Source organism: Ictidomys tridecemlineatus, chromosome 8, assembly GCF_052094955.1.
Source record: "Ictidomys tridecemlineatus isolate mIctTri1 chromosome 8, mIctTri1.hap1, whole genome shotgun sequence".
In the NCBI taxonomy this organism is placed as follows: Eukaryota; Metazoa; Chordata; class Mammalia; order Rodentia; family Sciuridae; genus Ictidomys; species Ictidomys tridecemlineatus.
In genome coordinates, this window is record NC_135484.1 from 128,336,017 (window position 1) to 128,356,438 (window position 20,422).

A 20,422-nucleotide genomic window follows, 5' to 3' on the forward strand; every position below is an offset into this window, starting at 1 on the left:
CAATTTATTTTAGATTTACCCCTGTACCTCTACCTCCCCATGCCCATTTCAATACACAGACTGTGAAGGACAAGGACTTCACTTTCTTCTCTTTTGCTTACTCTTCACTCTCCTTTCATATGCATCCATTTATGCCTGGCATGTAAAAAGTCATTTGTATCCATGTCCTGGAGAGTTATGATGCTAGTTCTTACTAGTCTAGGGAGTGGGTGGACGTACCAAGAAAGAACTCCCAAGCATCCTTAAAGCATGAAAACTGGACAGATGAGAAAATAATTTGTAGAAATGTTCCAGTGTGCTAAATCAAAACAAACCACCCCCGCTCCAAAACAAAAAACAAAACAAAAAAAACCCACCTCAGTTGGTAGAGCCTATTTAGCTCCCAGTCTTTCCTATGGAAGTTTGTTGGTTTGGGTCAAAATGAATTATTGGCTTTCAGGTCATTTGTATTAATTCACAGATACCTTCTTGCATTCACTTCTGAAAGGCACAGTGAGAAACAGAATTCAGTGCCCTCAGTTATTCCTGGCTTCTCCACATTTGGTCATTCTTTCCCACTCCCTTTTTTTTTTTTTTTTTTTTTTTAGTGGTAAAGTAAGCATATTATGAAATTTGTTAGCATCTATTTTTAAGTTCAATGGCATTAAGTATAGTTTGGTGGCATTAGCATATTTCGTATTTTTGTGCAACCATAACCAATCATCCAGCTCCAATACTCTTTTCAACTTGAACCCATCACATAATTACCCATTGTTCCCTTTCCCAGACACTAGCATCCACCATTCTATTTTCTGCTTGTAACTTGACTATTCTTAAGTACCTTACAAAGTAAAATCATACAAATATTTGTCTTTTTGTGACTATAATGTTTTACTTAACATAATCACTTCCAGCTTTATCCATGTTGTAGTACATTCTGGAATTGTTTTCCATTTTTAAGGCTGAAAAATATTCCACTATATGTATATACCAGTTTGGCTTATCCATTTATCTGTCAATGGAAAGTTGGTTACTTCCACATTTTAGGTATTGTGAATAATGCTGCTGTGAACATGGGGGTACATGTCAAGACTGTTTTTTATCCTTTTTTTATATACATAATTTGATGGATCATGTGGTAGTTTTATTTTTGTTATTTTAAAACCATTCCATACTTTTTCACACTGGCTGTACCATTTTACATTCTCACCAACAATGTACAAGGATTCCAATTCCTCCACATTCTCACCAACACTTGTTATTTGCTATCCTAATAAATTCGAGGTAGTATCTCAGTGTAGTTGTGGTTTACGTTTCCCTTATCATTAGTGATGCTGTGTATCTTTTCATGTGCTTATTGGTCATCTGTTTATTATTTTTGGAGAAATATATATTCAGGTTCTTTGCTTGTTTTAAAAATGCAATTGTTTTAGTTGTTGATAGTTTGGGGAGCTTTATATACATTCTGAATATTTACTCTTATCAGCTATGTGATTTGCAAATATTTTCTTCCATTCTTTGAATAGCCTTTTCATTTTATTAATAGTATTTTGTCAAATGCATAAATTTTAAATTTTTCATGAAGTTCATTCTGTCCATTTTTTCTTTTGTTGCCTACAACTGATGTCATATTTAAGAAATCATTGCCAAATTCACTGCTGTGAAGATTTTGCCCTGCTATCTTCTAAGAATTTTATAAATTTAAGCCTTTCATTTAGGTTGTGATCCATTTTTAGTTATTTTTGTATAGTATTAGGTAAGGGTCCAGCTGCATTCTTCAGTATGTGTATATACAGTTTCCCCAGAACCATTTGTTTAAAAAATTTTATTTTCCCCCATTGAAAATTATTTGGTCATATATGTGAATTCTAATCTATTCAAGGTCTGCATATTACTCAGGAGTAAGTTCACACTCCTTTGGGTTTATTTCACTGTAAATTGAAGAACAGAAAAATGAAAGAAGTATAGGGAGTGGAAGAGGCCCTTGGGGATCTTTGTAAATAGAGCCTTTTGTATTCCCAGTTGTGCCTATGTGAAAGCTGAGGAGCAGAAAACCTACCCACTGATTTTTCAAGCCCTCACTTTCCTTCCACACACAGATGGCAATAATTTGAATCAATCACCAAATATGGCAGGATATTTATTCCGACTTCTGAATAAAGGGAAAAGGGAAAGAGCTCTAAAAGAATGAAGGGCTTTCCACACACATCAGTGAACATAAAATTGTAGACATTTTCACTCAGTTGGGAGAGTCCTAGATTAAGAGTCTGAAATTCCCCCAAATTTGAAAAGCCCACATTTTTTTTTATTAGAGTATTATAGTTTTACCTCATAGTTGGGTTCATCCAGACAAAATCATACACACATGGAATTTGATTTCAGTTCACAATTCCCCTCTTCTTTCCTGTCTTCTCTTCTCTCTTCCATTTTCCTTTCTCTACTCTACTAGACTTCCTTTCACTCATCTATTTATTTATATTTGATTAGTTCTTTTTATTTACACATAAAGGTTAAATTCCATGTGTTATATTTATACATGCATATAATGATTTTTTAAGAACTCCTTCTGGGGGCTTGGGTTGTGGCGGTAGAGCAATTGCCTTGCACCTTGGAGACCCTGGGTTCGATCCTCAGCACCACAGAAAAATAAATGAATAAAATAAGGGTATTGTGTCCAATTACAACTAAAAAATAAATATTAAAAAAAATTCATTCTGCATTGCCTTGCCTTTTCCATCCCTCCATTCTACTTCTTCTTCTACACTGAGGATCTTCTCTATATTTTTATGACATCCTACCCTTTTCTCCTCCTTTCATTTATCTTAGTCTACCTTCCACATATGAAAAAAACATTGATCTTTAAGTTTCTGTGTCTGGTTTATTTCACTTAGCACAATATTCTCCATTTACATCCATTTACCAGCAAATGCCTAAATTTTATTCTTCTTTATGGATAAGAAGAACTCTATCACAATTTCTTAATCCATTCATCTATTGATGGGTATCGGGTTGATTCCATACTTTAGCTATTGTGAATTATGCCTCTATCAACATCAAGGTGCTTATATTGCTATAATATACTGATTTTAGTTATTCTTGGAAAATACCAACAAGTGGAATAGCTGGGTCATAAGGTGGTTCCATTCCTAGTTTTTTCAAGAATCTTCACACTGCTTTCCAAAGTGGTTGTACTAGTCTGCAGTCCCGCCAACAATGTATACGTGTACCTTCCCTACCCCTAACCTCGACAACATTTATTATTATTTGTATTCTTGATAATTGCCATTCTAACTGGAGTGAGATGAAATCTTAGTGTAGTTTTATCTGCATTTTCCCAGTTGCTGGAGATGTTGAGCACTTTTTTCATATATTTGTGTTTCTTCTTTTGAGAACATTTATTGATTGGGTTATTTTTATTTTGGAGGGGGTGTTAAGTTTGTTGCATTCTTTATATATTTTGGATATTAATCCCCTCTCAGTGAAGTAGCTAGCAAATATTATTTCCCATTCTATATTCCCCTATTCTCTCTTCATGCTTTTAATGATTTCCTTTGCTATCTAGAAGCTTTTTAATTTGATGGCATTTCATTTATTGATTTTTGGTTTTCTTTCTTGCACTTTGGGGTTCTTGATAAGGAAATCTATGCCAGCATCAATATGATGGAATGTTGAAATATTTTCTTCTAGAAGTTGCAAGTTTTCTGGTCTAATTCCTAAGTCTTTAATGTATTTTGATTTGAATTTTGTGCAGGGTGAGTGATAGGGATCTGGTTTTATTTTTCAACATAGAAAGTCCCACAATTTACACAATAAAATCTCCTCTGGCAGCTATAACTTATTCACAAACATCCGCCTGCACTCGTTTTCTCAAGGAAATCTTCCAGAGGGCTAAGAGCAGGAACATGGAAATTGCATGCCTTCAAGGTTCCTTGGCTTTACCAATTAATAGTTTTGTTCAGAATTTTAAGTCTTCAGATGAAAACCTGCCTGAAATACTTCTGTTGTAATTATGCAAGGATCTTGAAAGGTTCAGGAAAGAAGCAATCTCCATATTGATCATATAAGCCAAATTGAAAGCAGCCAGTGATCCAAAGCCATGATCTGTGCCATTGCTCAGACAATCCCATCCTATTTGCTTTGCAGTACTCAGGAACCTTTGGATTTTCCAATTCACAGAGGGCAGGCACCATTTGAAAATTTCCAGGCCTCTCCTTCCTTCTTTCAAATATCTGTAGAGCAGGACTTTTCCTTATATCAATGGGTTCTCAGAGGGAAGGCATTTTGACAGCTTTTGCTGGGTCCTCCAACTTTTCTCACCACCTTGCATCTGCCCTTGCCTTGTTAATTCTGGCAAAAAAAAAAAAAAGGGTAGGGGGAGGGGGAATTGTCACATTACTTAAAGTTGATGGAGTTTTGATGTTGTTAAAAAAATGCTTTGGGGCCCGGGTTGTGGCTCAATAGTAGAGCGCTCACCTAGCACACATGAGGCACTTGGGTTTAATCCTCAGCACCATTTTATTTATAAAAATAAAATAAAGGTATTATGTCCGCCTACCAATAAAAAATAAATATTTTTTTAAAATGTTTTGTGGATATAATCCTCAAATGAGGATAAAGATGGAGTGTGGAATCAGAACTAAGGATATGATCTTAGTATGTGGGATTCCTGGATCAGCTGTGAGAGTCAGCTGGAAAATGAATGTTGGCTCTCCATCTGATGCAATGCTGTGTAAAGCTCAATTTGCCAGCTGGATTAAAGTTGGAGGCTACTTCTGGACTAAGGAGCACTTCATTCTGAACCAGTATTGTCATGACATGTGTTGGAGACCTGAGATTTTTCTGGATCTTTGCCTGATAGAGGCAAGGCACTTTCATATGGTTACTGGTAAGTGAACCTAGAAGCAAGTTAAGGTGTGAGAAGGTCCTAGAACCAGAAATGTGCTATTTAAACTACAAGGCAGTTATTCTTCTGATGAACTCACCGGACAGTATATAATACTAATGACATTTTAAGAAAGATTGGAGTTGCCTATCAATTAGCAGGTATAGCTCAGTGGTAGAGCATGTGCTTTGCATGTATAAGGTCCCTGGTTCAATTCCTGGTACCTGCAAGAAGTATTTTTATCAGCCACCTTCCTCTCATTCCCTTTCCTGTATTTCCCTTAGTCACAAGAAAAGGAAGTCTAGTGGTTTAGATTTAGCACTCTCTCATTTCTACTGCTTGAAGATTAGCACATCCTAGGGCAGGGCATCAGCAAAAGAGGGTAGAGGACAAAGTAGGAATCATCCCCACCAGGATCTATGACTTCTTAAGCAAGAGCCTGAATAACCACTACCCTATTCAAATTGGGTTTTATTTTGCATGTCATGGAAGAGTGTATAAAAAGAGGAAGAGGAAAAGAAATGGCTCATGTGCCAATGGCCAATGTCTCGGCTTGGCACCAGAATCACGAGGCACTCACAGCTTTGTAGGTTCAAACAGCAATTCTTTATTCCAGCTCTCACACCGCCTCCACACAGGTCCAGGGGCAAACGCGTTCTACCGTCTCCCGCACAATTCACCTACTCCACGAGGCTCTCTCCAAATCCCATTTTAATCTCACGAGAACTCAACGGGAACAAGCAGCAGGAACACCCTAATCCCAGCAATAATCTTCAACTTCCAGCTTCCCTAAAACCCATTATCTTAAACTGGCAACGCCTTAAACTCAAGGAGCCGGTTACTTCCTCAAACCTGATCAGCTCTAAACCCGGATCTGCCTAGGTCCTTGAGCAAGGTCACCTCATTAAAGCATGCATGCAATGTCCCATCAAATGTCCTCTAAGCAGCATGGGGTACTGCTTGGCAAGGAAATTTCGATGCGTCATTCCTACTTGGTAATGGCCCTCAGCACTCATGGAAATTTTCTCTTAGTTTTCTGAGCAGTGTGGACTTCCTTTTTTAGCTATAGAGAAGGCGTCTGAAATGAGAATAGCATAAAGACTGAAAAGAATCCACAAGAATTGGGTGAATTAGGAGTCACTGATATGTATTCCTGAAAAACAAAATAATAGTTTGCTCTTCAACTGATTTGGACTCTGAGATTCTTTGTTTTTGTTTTAGGAATCTTCCTGGCCTGTCAGCATTCTCCAAGGCTGTTCCACAGCCCACTCTGATAGGTTTTTCATTCCATCACCAAGGAAATTATCTGGACTGGGGCATTTTCTTAGGTAGGTCTTCAGATTTCCCCTTTTCCCCAGTTTCCTTTTCCTACAAACCTTCCCCAAAGATGACAAAGGTAAAACAGAAAGATATAAAGAAGACAAGTTAAAAGCTGCCTGGGGAAATTTAGGTCCTTGCGACAGAAACTGAAAGAATTCACAAAACCTAACATGTAAAGTGAGAGTATATGTTTAGCCAGTCTAGGGTGTGTGTGTGTGTGTGTGTGTGTGTGTGTGTGTGTGTGTGTGTTTATTGCTGAAGTTTAGATTTTAAAAACTGAAGGCAGCGGGGAGGAGGGAGAATATTAACTGTTGAATACATAGTCTTTTAGATGGAATTCTCTGCGGAATAAGGAGAGGGCAAGGGAAAAGATGATCTATGAAATGAACCAGTACTTTGTATACTTAGAGAGTGTCTCAAACTTTAACACTGAGTGAAAATGGTCCATGCTTTTCTCCTTTTGCCACTATTTTGTATGATAGTCAACCGCTATAGGAGTTTTGAGTGAAGACTGAAAGCACATTGCATACAAGAATAGTGATTTATATAATTTCAAAATCCTCCCTTGATTCAAAATCTGGCATATATGGGAAACACGGCCAATAAAGTCAAACACCCAGAACCTGGATGGCATTGGCTGAATTACTGGAAAGATCTTACTCAAGAGGATGTAGAGTGAATCCAAGATGAAAGGGAAGTGATGAGCACTTGGTAAGAGTGATGAGGCTAGGTTGGGGTTAGCAAAGTGGGAAGAAGAGGGCTGGAATGTGGATCTTTAAGTACTTTAAGGAAAGAAGATTAAAAAAAGTTTTGTCCTGTGGGAAGGTCCCACTTTTCTTTACTCAAACTCTGTCAACTTTTGAAGGTGTCTGTGAGTTGTCTGCATATATCTAAGTTCTTCAGAAGGCATCAGTGTGGTTGAGTTTTTGTTTTAAATGTAGTAGCATCTGGTATCGGTGGCTTTCCAGAAACAACAAGGAAGCCAAATGATTGAATGGGAGCATAGATATGTTACCTTAGAGTAGATGACAATGAACAAATGAGTTCAGCTTTATTAAGTTATCAGGGAACTAGGGGTAAGGTGAGACTGGGTAGCTCAGTTGGTAGAGCATCAGACTTTTAATCTGAGGATCCAGGGTTTAAGTCCTTGTTCAGACATAAACTGCTGGTATTTATCTAGATTTATCTAAATAGATTTATGTAAGTCCAGATAGCATAACATTGCTGGAACTCCCCCAGAAAACTCATTAAATGGGTATATACCCAGGTGAGGCTGTTACTAGTTTCTTCCCCCTCCTTTGCCTATATGAGTCTTTTTTTATGTTCTCAGAAATCCCATGACAGTTATTAAGCTTGGGAAGGAGAAGGAACATCCCATTTCTGGGGTTTGAGGTTGAACAGTTGGATAGAAAAATAACTAACAGCCTGAAGAATTCAGGATTTTATGGACATAAATTTTCCCATATTTGTATATGAATACACAACCAGTATAACTCCACATCATGTACAACCACAATGGGAAGTTTTACTTCATGTATGTATAATATGTCAAAATATATTCTACTGTCATGTATAACTAAAAAGAATAAATTTTTTTAAAAGTACTTTAAGAATTCAGGATTTTGTTTGTAGGTCTAAATTTAAGAGATCAAGGTTTTGTTTGAAAAGCAGAATAGAGAATGAATTTTCAAAAATAAACCCATCTTCTTGCTAATGTAAATGGTGGTACCTTTTAGCAAACAATGAGAGAAGATGTTCTTCTGCTTGCTGGTAGGTTGTTTTCTTTTTTGCTTTGTGGTGGTTGGATGGGACCAGAATGAAGGAGGAATTTGGGTTTGATTAAGAAGCCTACAAATTTAAGATACAATCTTGTGAAGGTATTTAGAAAACTCTGAAACTGCAACTCTGCAGAAATCTCTGGCTGGAATTCTTATATTGAAGCTACAGAAAAGAGATACAGTGAGAGTTTTAAAAGGGTTCATTCTGATTTGAAGATTAGGATCTCACTAACAGCATTTATGGAAAACCTTATGGTAAACTACGGTGATTTTAGCTCTAGATTCATTCCAGATAGCATAACATTGCTGGAACTTCCCCCAGAAAACTCATTAAATGGGTATATACCCAGGTGAGGCTGTTACTAGTTTCTTCCCCCTCCTTTGCCTATATGAGTCTTTTTTTCATGTTCTCAGAAATCCTATGACAGTTATTAAGCTTGGGAAGGAGAAGGAACATCATTTGTCTGACAGAACTTGCCTCTCCAGTTGGTCTAAAAGGCTCATCAGGCTGCTGGAATGTGAGAATAGGAAACATAAAAAGGACAGGCCTCACTGAGGGAGAGAATTAAGATGGTGTTATATGCAAATGTGTGCAGGCACGTATATTTGTGTATGGGGACAGGGCTGGTTCAAACTTGGTTCTGGGGTTGGTGTAAAGCACAACTAGGATTATGTCAGCTGTTTCTGGTAAACCATTCCTCTGCATTGTGATTGGAACAGACTATATTCCAAGCAGACTCTTGCTTATTTCTTATATAAAAAATTTTTTCCCATTTACCTCCAGCTATATCTCATAAATAATTTTATTTTGTAACAAGGGCCCATTTTATGTTTTCTTTGCACAACATTCTTGAAACATATTTTTCAATGAAAGGCAGTGTGGTTAGTCCTTAAGTCACAGATTTTTCTGAGGAACCCAAAATCTTACACAAAAGACAAAACATGCCAATGCCTAGTATACTGTATTGAGAAGTCCCCAAAACATATGAAACTGAAGTCTAACTCACCTATATCCTGAGAGGAAATAGAAGCCAACTGAGTCCTGTTTTAGAAGATGTTCTAGAGAAACTATATTGGAATATCACTTGAGTGTGTTGAGATATCATTGCATACAACATGTATGATATCATCTGATATTACAAAAAAAAAAACTTTTACATGACCCTACTTTACAGATATGGAAAGAGTAATGAAGTATGTTCCAGAAATTGCCTATATCACCAACTTTTAAATGGCACTAAGTTAAAGATCTAGTTTTTAGGACCGCAAATCTTGAATTACTTTTTTATAATATCATATTTCACTCACATATATACAATTTAATGTGTCCCAAGCTGTGTCATTCACTGTGTGTAGATTGTGTTGCACATAGTAGCCTCTTGAGGGGCTAGGTGTGGCTCTGCAAACTCCCTGTCATGGAATGAATGCATGGTGCAAGTGCACCTCTGCCTCTAGCTCTGCCTCAGATCCCACACAGTACCCGAGATGAGTGTGACTCGCTGTCAATCAATCTGCTGACCAGGAGATATCAGGAAGCAAGACTCCACCCTTGAAACCTTATCCTCCCTCTAATGTCTCCACTATAAAATAAAGAAACGTGGGCTCACCCCATAGTCTCTTTTCCAGTGCTCTTTCCAGCGTGGAAGCTGACCTTTAAGGTCACAGAGCTGTCCCTCCCTCGATTTGAAAACTACTTTTTCTGTCATGTGTTTTTTTTGCCTCTTTCTTAGCTTAATGTTGCAGCAATTGAACACAGTTCAACAGTTGAACACAGTTCATCTCGACTATATGGGTCGTTGGCAAGATTAATGGTCTCCTTTCATTTCAGGTCTTGTGCCAAATGCTAAAGACAAAGAGTTCAAAGAAATGGAGGATAAATAATACAATCTTATTTCCTTCACAAATTTCACATGTTTTTCAGTTCAGGCTCCTTATAAACATTCAAAAGTTATTTGTTTAATGATGTCCCAAGTTTCCAATCAGAATCTTTGACAAAAAGAATTCTTACACTTTTATCACTTTTTAAATTTGTGAATTGCCAAAGTTAAGTCAAATAAATACCAAAGTTGAATCATTTCTGCAATTTAGAATAAAGGGACCAGAAGGAACAGAACAATCTTGAAAGGACTAGAACAAAGGAATATGATACTTTTACATTTTGGACAAGTGACCATCCTTACCAGTATGTTCTCCCTGTTGTTTGTCCCTAAAGTATGAGGAGTTGAACTCCAGCCTCACACATGCTAGGGAGGTACTCTGTCATTCAGCTGTATTTCCAGCCCTCTTTTCTCTCTATTTATATATTGAGGAGTGGAAGGATACTTTGTTACTTGCTTTAACAATTCAATTTTCCTCAAAAATCCCTTGTAATAGAAGGGATTTTCCTCCAATATTGGAAAATATTGGAGGAAAATTAAAAATCTCCTAAAATATCTGAAAATTATTATCTACGAGTAACAAACTTGCAGAGGACACAAGTTAATATGGTTCTTCAAGGATACTAGTCCCTAAATTAATGGTCATGGAAATGACAGTTTCGGTGGGAAAAGGTGGGATAGAAACTATGTTTATCATAAAAAATAATATATAGGCAGCCATCTACAACTCAAGGAGAAAGAATCCACCAGAAATCAAACCTGCTAGCACCCTGAATTTGGATTTCAGTCTTTAAAACTGTAAGGGAGCTGGGGTTGTGGCTCAGTGTTGGAGTGCTTGCCTAGCATGTGTAAGATACTGAGTTCAATCCTCAGTGAAAGAAAAGTGGTGCAGGACTAATCACACACAAACCAGGGGTAAGAAGCGGGTTTATTGTCAGGAGCCTGACAATGTACAAAGAGAAGGACAGCAGCAGCCAGCAATGAAGAGCAACAGCAACTCCTCCTTGAATGTTACCTTTTATAGGCTAGAATCATGGCCCCACACTAGGGGCAGGTGTAGTCTTAACTGACAAAGTAAGCATCTCCTGATCTTCTGGAAGGCAAGTTTGTTTCTTGGGAACAGAGACAAGCAGTTTTCCTATCTCTCAGAGGGGGAACAAGGAAACCAGAATGTCCCTTTATCTTCTCAAGGAGAGAACAGGGAAACCAGTACATCCCCATCTCAGGGACCAGAAGTTGTCTTCAATCTCTCAATGAGGGAAAAGGAAGAGACCAGAATGTCTCCAGGCTGGTAGGTTTTATCTCAGGCTACTTTCTTGGGAATAAAAACAGTATTCATAAAGTGACGGTGGGGAACAGGAAGATGACTGCAATTATGCTAACACTCAGCACCACATTAAAAAATAAATAAATAAAAATAAAGGTATTAGGTCCATCACAACTAAAAATATTTTTTAAAAACTAAGAAATTAAATTTATACTGTTTAAAAATATTATTTTCCAACAATTAACTTGTGATAATTAACTCCATTTTACTTTGTCATTGAACTTATTTAGAAAAATAAGAACAAGTCAATTATTTAGATACTAGCAAAAAATAAATTTTATGGTGTTAATATATATATATATGCATAGAGATATAATATTTACATTATAGTATAAATATAAATTATGTATATACTCACACATACCTATATATACATAAATAATCACCCATTAAGAAGTGGTTTTCATTCATACACTTTGTGTGGATAACTAATTTAATTCTGACAATAGCCAAGATGGAAATCAGATTATGTCTCACTTAAGTCACTTCTTAAAGTTGATATTGATTTCTATTGTTATACCTGTCATCTTAGAAAATTTGTGAGGGTAGAAAATTTCTTTAGCATGACAAGTTTCGTACATTTAAAAATGTAATCATTATCTCACTTAAAAACTTGCCCAGATAAAGTCATGTCAAGCAGCAATGCTATAAGAAAGAGAGAGAGAGAGAGAGAGAGAGAGAGAGGGAGACATCAATATTGAAATAATATAATGCCACAGTCTGGCTGGGCAAACTAACCCCGGGGGGGTGACGAGCAACTTGTGAAGATTGATACAGCAGGAGTGGGAGCCGCTTTATTGTAGGAGAGTAGAGGTATATATACACTTAACTGATTTTTACACAGCTTATCTTAATTAACATAAACTAGATACAACAGTCAACCAATAAGGAATCCTCATCATCTTAATGATTACACACAGCTTAACTTAATTGACATAATCTAGACCCAGCAGTCAGTCATTAAGGAATCTCTATCATCTTAATGGCTCACTGGCATTACTTCACAAACCATTCCCTCTGGCAAAATGCCAGGCGCCATCTTGACTTGTCTGTGGCTCTCAACAATATAAGAGCAAAATTGTATTTGTGTTCTGATAATATAGAAGCAACAAAAATCCAATAAGAAAGTTCTGACAAAGACTAAATAGGAAATAAATATATACTAATGTATTAGTTCTTTATTGCTCTACAATACATTACCTTGTCTTTCATGCCTCAGTCTCTGTAGTTGTACGAGTCTTCTGCTTCATTCTAATCATCACAAGAATAGAACTACACATCAGAACTCTGATTATGAAGCAAGATTACTATCAGTTGATAATAAAGGTGAGTAACAGATATGTAGGAATTCATTGTAATATTTTTGCTCTTTACATATTGAAATATTCTACAGTAAAAAGGAAAAGGGAGAAAAAATACACCGATTGACTTGCACAAAAAGAAATAAACAAGCTAGGCGCTGTAGTATATGCCTATAATCCCAGTGGTTTGGGAGGCTGAGGCAGGAGGATCACGAGTTCAAAGCCAGCTTGAGCAACAGATAGGCACAAAGCAACTCAGTGAGACCCTGTCTCATTAAATAAAATACAAAATAGGGCTAGGGTTGTGGCTCAGTGGTTGAGTGCCCCTGAATTCAATCCCTGGTACCCTCCCCCAAAAGTAAATAGATAATCTGAATGGGCCTATATCTATTAAAGAAATTAATGGCCTTCCAAAACAGAAAGAACTAGGATCAGATAGTTCACTGATGAATTCTAATATTTTAGGAAGAAATTATACCAATTCTCTACAATTTTCTAGAAGACAGAAACAGAGGGAATGCTTCTGAGGCCAGAATTATCTAAAACCCAAACCAGATAAAGATATTGCAAGAAGAGAAAACAAACATAAGTACAAACATCCTTAACAAAATATTAACCAATTGAATGCACAATAGATAAAGGATGTGGCTGTGTGTTTGGGAGAAAGCATATAGGAACTCTGTACTTTCTACTTAGTTATGTTGTCAACTTTAAAGTACTCTAAAATATGCTATTTTAAAAAAGTAAATTTAAAAAATACTAAGTTCATTTTCTCCATTGTATAGTATTCTAATTTAATGAACTTAGGAAGTACACCTGTTTTTATCATCTATGGAAGAGCTAGATTTTCTTCTCAGATTGTCCAGTGAAAAAGTCCTTCCCTGATGGGAGTACCTTGATACATATAGCTTTAGTGTAAGCAGCTGGGTAGATTTCAATAGACTACCCACTTCCATTGCCTTTTTAAAAAAAATTATTTATTTACTTTGATTAGGTATATATGACAGCAGAATGCATTTTGATTCATTATACACAGTTGCAGCACAACTGTTCATTTCTCTGGTTGTACGCTATGTAGCGTTGTACCACATATACAGTCATACGTATACCTAGGGTAATGATGTCCACCTCATTCCACCATCTTTCCTGCTCCCATACCTCCTTCCTCCCCTTTGCCCAATCAAAGTTCCTCCATTTTTCCCATGTACCCCCTTTCCCATTATGGATCAGCATTCACTTATCAGAACATTTGGCCTTTGGTTTTTTGGGATTGGCTTACTTTACTTATTGGCTTTTTAAAAGACAACATTGAAAAGAGATTATCTGCTTGAAGGAAGTCATTGTGAAAGAAGAAGGAGCAAAAGGCATTAGCATCTCTTTAATTATGTCCTAAGTAACCAGGCCTGAGAATTGGACCTGGATTGTGATCATATTTGGCAGAGTATTTTTTTTTTCATCATCTAGAAGCAAGTCCCTACCTGTACCAACTGGCCAATCTGACTTGTCCAGCCACAGCATAAAACTGGAAACTGTTTTCTTTGCCTTCTTCTTCATGGATAGAATGCAGGCAGAGGATGTGCATGGAATGGCATGACTTCCATGTCACTTTTCTTGAGGCCACATTTCCTTTTTTTTTTTTTAATCATCTATATTTTTAGGACATTTTTAGGTTCACAACAAAATTGAGTGGAAGATACAGAGATTTCTTGTATAGTATCTGCCTTCCCTCTCCTGGCACTGCCTCCTCCACAATTGTTCCACTGTCACTGACAACGGTCCCAGAGAATTCCTCCAAGGGAGCAATGAGACTTCAATTCTGCCTTGGTGGGTTTTTGGTGTATGCCACTGAAAAGAATTCCAGGACACATAAATAAAATCAAGGCACAATAAGAGGTTTAAATATTTAAGGACAGCAAATGAATATATGTCCCAAAGGCAGAGTGCAAGCATCACTTGCCTCTCAGAGAAGAGAAGACAACTGAGGCTCCCAGAATTGAAATCTTTGATTGCATATATGATTTTCCTGGGAAGAAATATGCAGGTTTTCTGGCAAATTTTTTTGAAAATCAAATCTCATGGCAATCATTTGAAATTTTGGATTTGGGTGATTCTTTTTGGTTAAGCAGTCTAGCCATAAATCAGTTGTGGGCACATTATGGAAGTATTTAAATCTGGTGACATTTAAATTCATTATGTTTTCATTCTAGTTGATCTGTTACAAGTATATACTGGAGATTTTGTTCATGTTTGATGGGACAAACATAACTGAGGATTCTGCTATTTTCAGATCTCCATCTATTAAGAGTCTCTTTTTCTTTCTCCCCAGGAGCCTACTTATCTCACCACCAGAGTGGTAGAATTGTTACAATTTGATAAACCTACACTGACACATCATAAACATCAATGTCCATAGTTTACATTAGGGCTTTTTTTTTTTTTTTAGCTATTGATGGGTCTTTATTTTATTTATTTATACATGGTGCTGAGAATCGAACCCAGTGCCAAACACATTCTAGGTAAGCACTCTACCACTGAGCTACAACTTCGGCCCTGGGGTTTACTCTTTTTTTTTTCTTTTTTTATATGTTGTTTTTAGTTATATATGACAGTAGATTGTATTTTGACATATCATATATACATTCCCATTCTTGTGGTTGTACATACTGTAGCCTTACACTGGCTATGCATTCATATATGAACACAGGAAAGTTATATCCAATTCATTTTACTGTCTTTCCCATTCCCATCCTCCCTTCCTTCCCCCATTCCCCCTATCTAATCCAATAAACCTCTCCTGCTTCATTTTGAGTCAGCATCTGCATATCGAAGAGACCATTCAGCCTTTGGTTTTTTGGAATTGGCTTATTTCACTTGGCATGATAGTCTACAGCTCCATTCATTTACCAGCAGATGCCATAATTTTATTCTTCTTTATGCCTGAGTAATATTTCATTGTGTATATGTATCATATTTTCTTTATCCATTCATCTGTTGAAGGACAACTAGCTTGGTTCCATAGTTTAGCTATTGTGAATTGAGCTCCTATAAACATTGATGCTTATAGCGTATAGTATAGTATTGATGTGATGCCACTGAAAAGAATTCCCACTGTACCAGGGGAGGGAAGGCAGATACCATATAAGAATCCTGTGTCTTCCATTCACTTTTGCTGTGAATCTAAAACAGCTCTACATATATGGTATGCTGATTTTAAGTCTTTTGGGTATAAACTGAGGTGTGGGATAACTGAGTCAAATCTTAGTTCCATTCCAAATTTTCTGAGGAATCTCCAAACTGCTTTCCACCAATTTGCAGTTCCACCAGCAATATATGAGTGTACCTTTTCCCCCACATCCTCACCAATGTTTATTGTTCCTTGTATTCTTGATAATTGCTATTCTGACTGGAGTGAGATGAAATCTGTGTAGTTTTAATTTGCAACTGTCTAATTGCTAGTGATGTTGAAATTTTTTTCATATATCTGTTGACCAATTGTATTTCTTCTTTTGTGAAGTGTCTGTTCAGTTCTTTTGCCCATTCATTGATTGGGCTTTTTTTGTTTGTTTGTTTTGGGTTTTTTTTTTGGGAGGGTGTTAAGTTTTTTGAGTTGTGTATATATATCCTGGAGATTAATGCTGTATCTGAGGTGCAGGTGGCAAGGATTTTCTCCCATTCTGTAGGCTCTCTCTTCACATTCTTGATTGTTTCTTTTGCTGAAAAGATTTTTAGTTTGATACCATCCCATTTATTGATTCTTGATTTTACTTCTTGTGCTTTCAAAGTCCTATAGACGAATTTGGTTCCTAAGCCAACATGGTGGAGATTTGGACCTAATTTTTTTTCTATTAGGCATAAGTTCTCTGGTCTAATGCCTATGTCCTTGATTCACTTTGAGTTGAGTTTTGTGCAGGGTAAGAGACAGAGGTTTAATTTCATTTTGCTACATATGGCTTTCCAGTTTTCTCAACAATCAATGGATTTTTTTTTCATTCTTTCTTTTTTTTATTGTTGGTTGTTCAAAACATTACATAGTTCTTGATATATCATATTTCACACTTTGATTCAAGTGGGTTATGAACTCCCATTTTTACCCCGTATACAGATTGCTGAATCACATCAGTTACACTTCCATTGATTTACATATTGCCATACTAGTGTCTGTTGTATTCTGCTGCCTTTCCTATCCTCTACTATCCCCCCTCCCCTCTTCTCTCTCTACCCCCTCTACTGTAATTCATTTCTCCCCCTTGTATTATTTTCCCCTTTCCCCTCACTTCCTCTTGTATGTAATTTTGTATAACCCTGAGGGTCTCCTTCCATTTCCATGCAATTTCCCTTCTCTCTCTCTCCCTTTCCCTCCCACCTCTCATCCCTGTTTAATGTTAATCTTCTTCTCAGGCTCTTCGTCCCTACTCTGTTCTTAGTTACTCTCCTTATATCAAAGAAGACATTTGGCATTTGTTTTTTAGGGATTGGCTGGCTTCACTTAGCATAATCTGTTCTAATGCCATCCATTTCCCTCCAAATTCTATGATTTTGTCATTTTTTAATGCAGAGTAATACTCCATTGTGTATAAATGCCACATTTTTTTAATCCATTTATCTATTTAAGGGCATCTAGGTTGATTCCACAGTCTTGCTATTGTGAATTGTGCTGCTATGAACATTGATGTAGCAGTGTCCCTGTAGCATGCTCTTTTTAGGTCTTTAGGGAATAGACCGAGAAGGGGAATAGCTGGATCAAATGGTGGTTCCATTCCCAGCTTTCCAAGAAATCTCCATACTGCTTTCCAAACTGGCTGCACCAATTTGCAGTCCCACCAACAATGAACAAGTGTACCCTTTTCCCCACATCCTCGCCAGCACTTGTTGTTGTTTGACTTCATAATGGCTGCCAATCTTACTGGAGTGAGATGGTATCTTAGGGTGGTTTTGATTTGCATTTCTCTGACTGCTAGTGATGGTGAGCATTTTTTCATGTACTTGTTGATTGATTGTATGTCCTCCTCTGAGAAGTGTCTGTTCAGGTCCTTGGCCCATTTGTTGATTGGGTTATTTGTTATCTTATTGTCTAATTTTTTGAGTTCTTTGTATATTCTGGATATTAGGGCTCTATTTGAAGTGTGAGGAGTAAAGATTTGTTCCCAGGATGTAGGCTCCCTATTTACCTGTCTTATTGTTTCTTTTGCTAAGAAAAAACTTTTTAGTTTGAGTAAGTCCCATTTGTTGATTCTAGTTATTAACTCTTGTGCTATGGGTGTCCTATTGAGGAATTTGGAGCCCGACCCCACAGTATGTAGATCATAGCCAACTTTTTCTTCTATCAGACGCCGTGTCTCTGATTTGATATCAAGCTCCATGATCCATTTTTAGTTAACTTTTGTGCATGGCGAGAGAAAGGGATTCAGTTTCATTTTGATGCATATGGATTTCCAGTTTTCCCAGCACCATTTGTTGAAGATGCTATCCTTCGTCCATTGCACGCTTTTAGCCCCTTTATCAAATATAAGATAGTTGTAATATTGTGGATTGGTTTCTGTATCCTCTATTCTGTACCATTGGTCCACCTGCCTGTTTTGTTACCAGTACCATGCTGTTTTTGTTACTATTGCTCTATAGTATAGTTTGAAGTCTGGTATTGCTATACCACCTGATTCACACTTCCTGCTTAGCATTGTTTTTGCTATTCTGGGTCTTTTATTTTTCCATATGAATTTCATGATTGCTTTTTCTATTTCTACAAGAAATGCCATTGGGATTTTGATTGGCATTGCATTAAACCTATAGAGAACTTTTGGTAATATCGTCATTTTGATGATGTTAGTTCTGCCTATCCATGAACAGGGTATATTTTTCCATCTTCTAAGATCTTCTTCTATTTCTCTCTTTAGGGTTCTGTAGTTTTCATTGTATAAGTCTTTCACCTCTTTTGTTAGGCTAATTCCCAAGTATTTTTTTTTTTGAGGATACAATCAATGGATTTTGATGAACGTATAATGACATGTATCCATCATTGCAGTATCATATACAGTATTGCCATTGTTCTAAAAGTCCTCTGTGTTCTGACTATTCATCCCTCACTAAGCACTGGCAATCACCGATCTTTTTATTGTCTCCACATTCTGGCTTTTCCAGAATGTCAACTGGCTTTTCAAATTGACTTCTTTCACTTAATAATATGCATTTAAATTTTCCATGTGTCTTTTTTTTTTACTCAAAAACTCATTTCTCTTTAGCATTCAATACTATTTTATTGTCTTGATGTACCATGGTTTTTTTATCCATTCACATACTGCTTTCAAATTTTGGCAACCATGAATAAAGCAGCTTTAAACATTTGTGTGGAAGTTTCTATGTGGACAGAAGTTTACAACTCCTTTAGGTAAATACCAAGGAATGCAATTGCTGGGTTACATGGTAAGTCTATGTTTAGTTTTAAAAAAAATTGACAAACTATCTTCCAAGAGATTGTACTAGTGTGAATTCCCACTTGCAATGAATGACAATTCCTATTCTTCCACATCCCCCTTAGCATTTACTCTCAGTTTTCTGGATTTGGGCTATTCTGATAAGTTTGTTGATGGACTATTTTTTCATTGTTGATTGACTATTTTTTAATTGAATTGTTTGTTTTATTATTGATTCATTTTAAGAGTTCTTTGAATATTTTTAGCTATCAGTCCTTTATCAGGACTTTATGTTTTGCAAATATTTTCTACCAGTCTGTGACTTGTCTTCTCATTCTCTTGAAAGTACCTTTCCCAGAGGCTACCTTCTTAATTTTAATGAAGTCTAACTTGTAAATTACATAATTTATTTTCGTGAATCATTCCTTTTGTTGTTGTCTCTCCTAGTCTTGGAAGAGCCATTATTCTCTGCTTTAGAATTTCTGAACCAAAAGCTAAAAACCTTTGTGCCTCCAGCGGCTCAGCAGTCTTAATTGTACAGATAATTTAAAGAATCACAGCGGAGCTGCTGCGCTGTAGCCCCTGCTCCTCCTGGCTCAGGCAGATTCGGCCTGTTTGATTCCAGGTTCATTCTTCTGCACAAAGACTGAGAAGGACCTAGGAGTCAAAGTTCACAGATCTGCTCCGATGTCAGTGGGCTAAACGGTCTGTGCGGGCTGATCCATCGCCTGTGTGGACAAAGATCAGGCAGAATTTTTACAATTGCTTGAACAAATTTCTTCTCCAATCAGGACCAAGGGGGAGCGACAGCTCCAGAGATACATTTGACCCTTCAACCTAAATCAGCCACAAGGAATTTGGATTGCATTTTCCATGAGCCTTAACTGGCGGGACATTCCTCAGAGTACTGGAAAGAGGGGGAGGGAATCCTTAATTCTTTCAGCCTGGAATTCTACGTGGTAAATAAGGGACCCATTGTGCTTCTAGGTTTGTATTATGCTGTTAGCAACGGTAAGAGCTGGATGTTGTCGGTGTGCTCTGGGAAAGTATTTGGATGTAATCTGTATGACACTTTAGGTGGAATTCATGCTTGGAGTCTTCTACTCCCGAATTGAACACAAAATACCAAGGTAATTATGCAAAATGCTTCGGGGTTTTAACAGGACAGGAATTTTACTCCTGCGCTGTCTTGTGTCAGGGGATGTAGCTCAGTGGTAGAGCGCATGCTTCGCATGTATGAGGCCCCGGGTTCGATCCCCGGCATCTCCAGGAAGGCTTTCCTATTGCCATTTTCAGGCTTTGACCTACAATTGTTAAATACTTAGTTTCATTTCCTTCGTTATCATTTCCTTTAACTGGAGCTATATCTTGCCTTTATGCTTATTTATCTTCCATTTGGTTAACTAGCAACCTACTTTTCTGTTTCCTGTAGCGTTCCCTGGGCTGTTTTATTATGTTGTGAGCGGTGCCAGAGGGACAATCCAGGAAATGGGAATACAGCTGCATATCAAATAATGTTCCAACCTGTATTAAAATGAGACCTTGCCATTC

The 20,422-nt window shown here is 37.1% G+C and overlaps 3 non-coding genes across 3 annotated transcripts; all 3 read left to right on the forward strand.

The window, feature by feature from the left end:
* Nucleotides 1–5,018: 5,018 nt before the first annotated feature.
* Nucleotides 5,019–5,090, forward strand: Trnaa-ugc (transfer RNA alanine (anticodon UGC)). Its single transcript has one exon. It is a non-coding gene; the product is annotated as a tRNA-Ala (tRNA).
* A 2,176-nt stretch (nucleotides 5,091–7,266) lies between these two features.
* Trnak-uuu (transfer RNA lysine (anticodon UUU)) lies at nucleotides 7,267–7,339 on the forward strand. Its single transcript has one exon. It is a non-coding gene; the product is annotated as a tRNA-Lys (tRNA).
* Nucleotides 7,340–20,068: 12,729 nt separating this feature from the next.
* Nucleotides 20,069–20,140, forward strand: Trnaa-cgc (transfer RNA alanine (anticodon CGC)). The gene has a single exon. It is a non-coding gene; the product is annotated as a tRNA-Ala (tRNA).
* The last annotated feature ends 282 nt before the right edge of the window (nucleotides 20,141–20,422 follow it).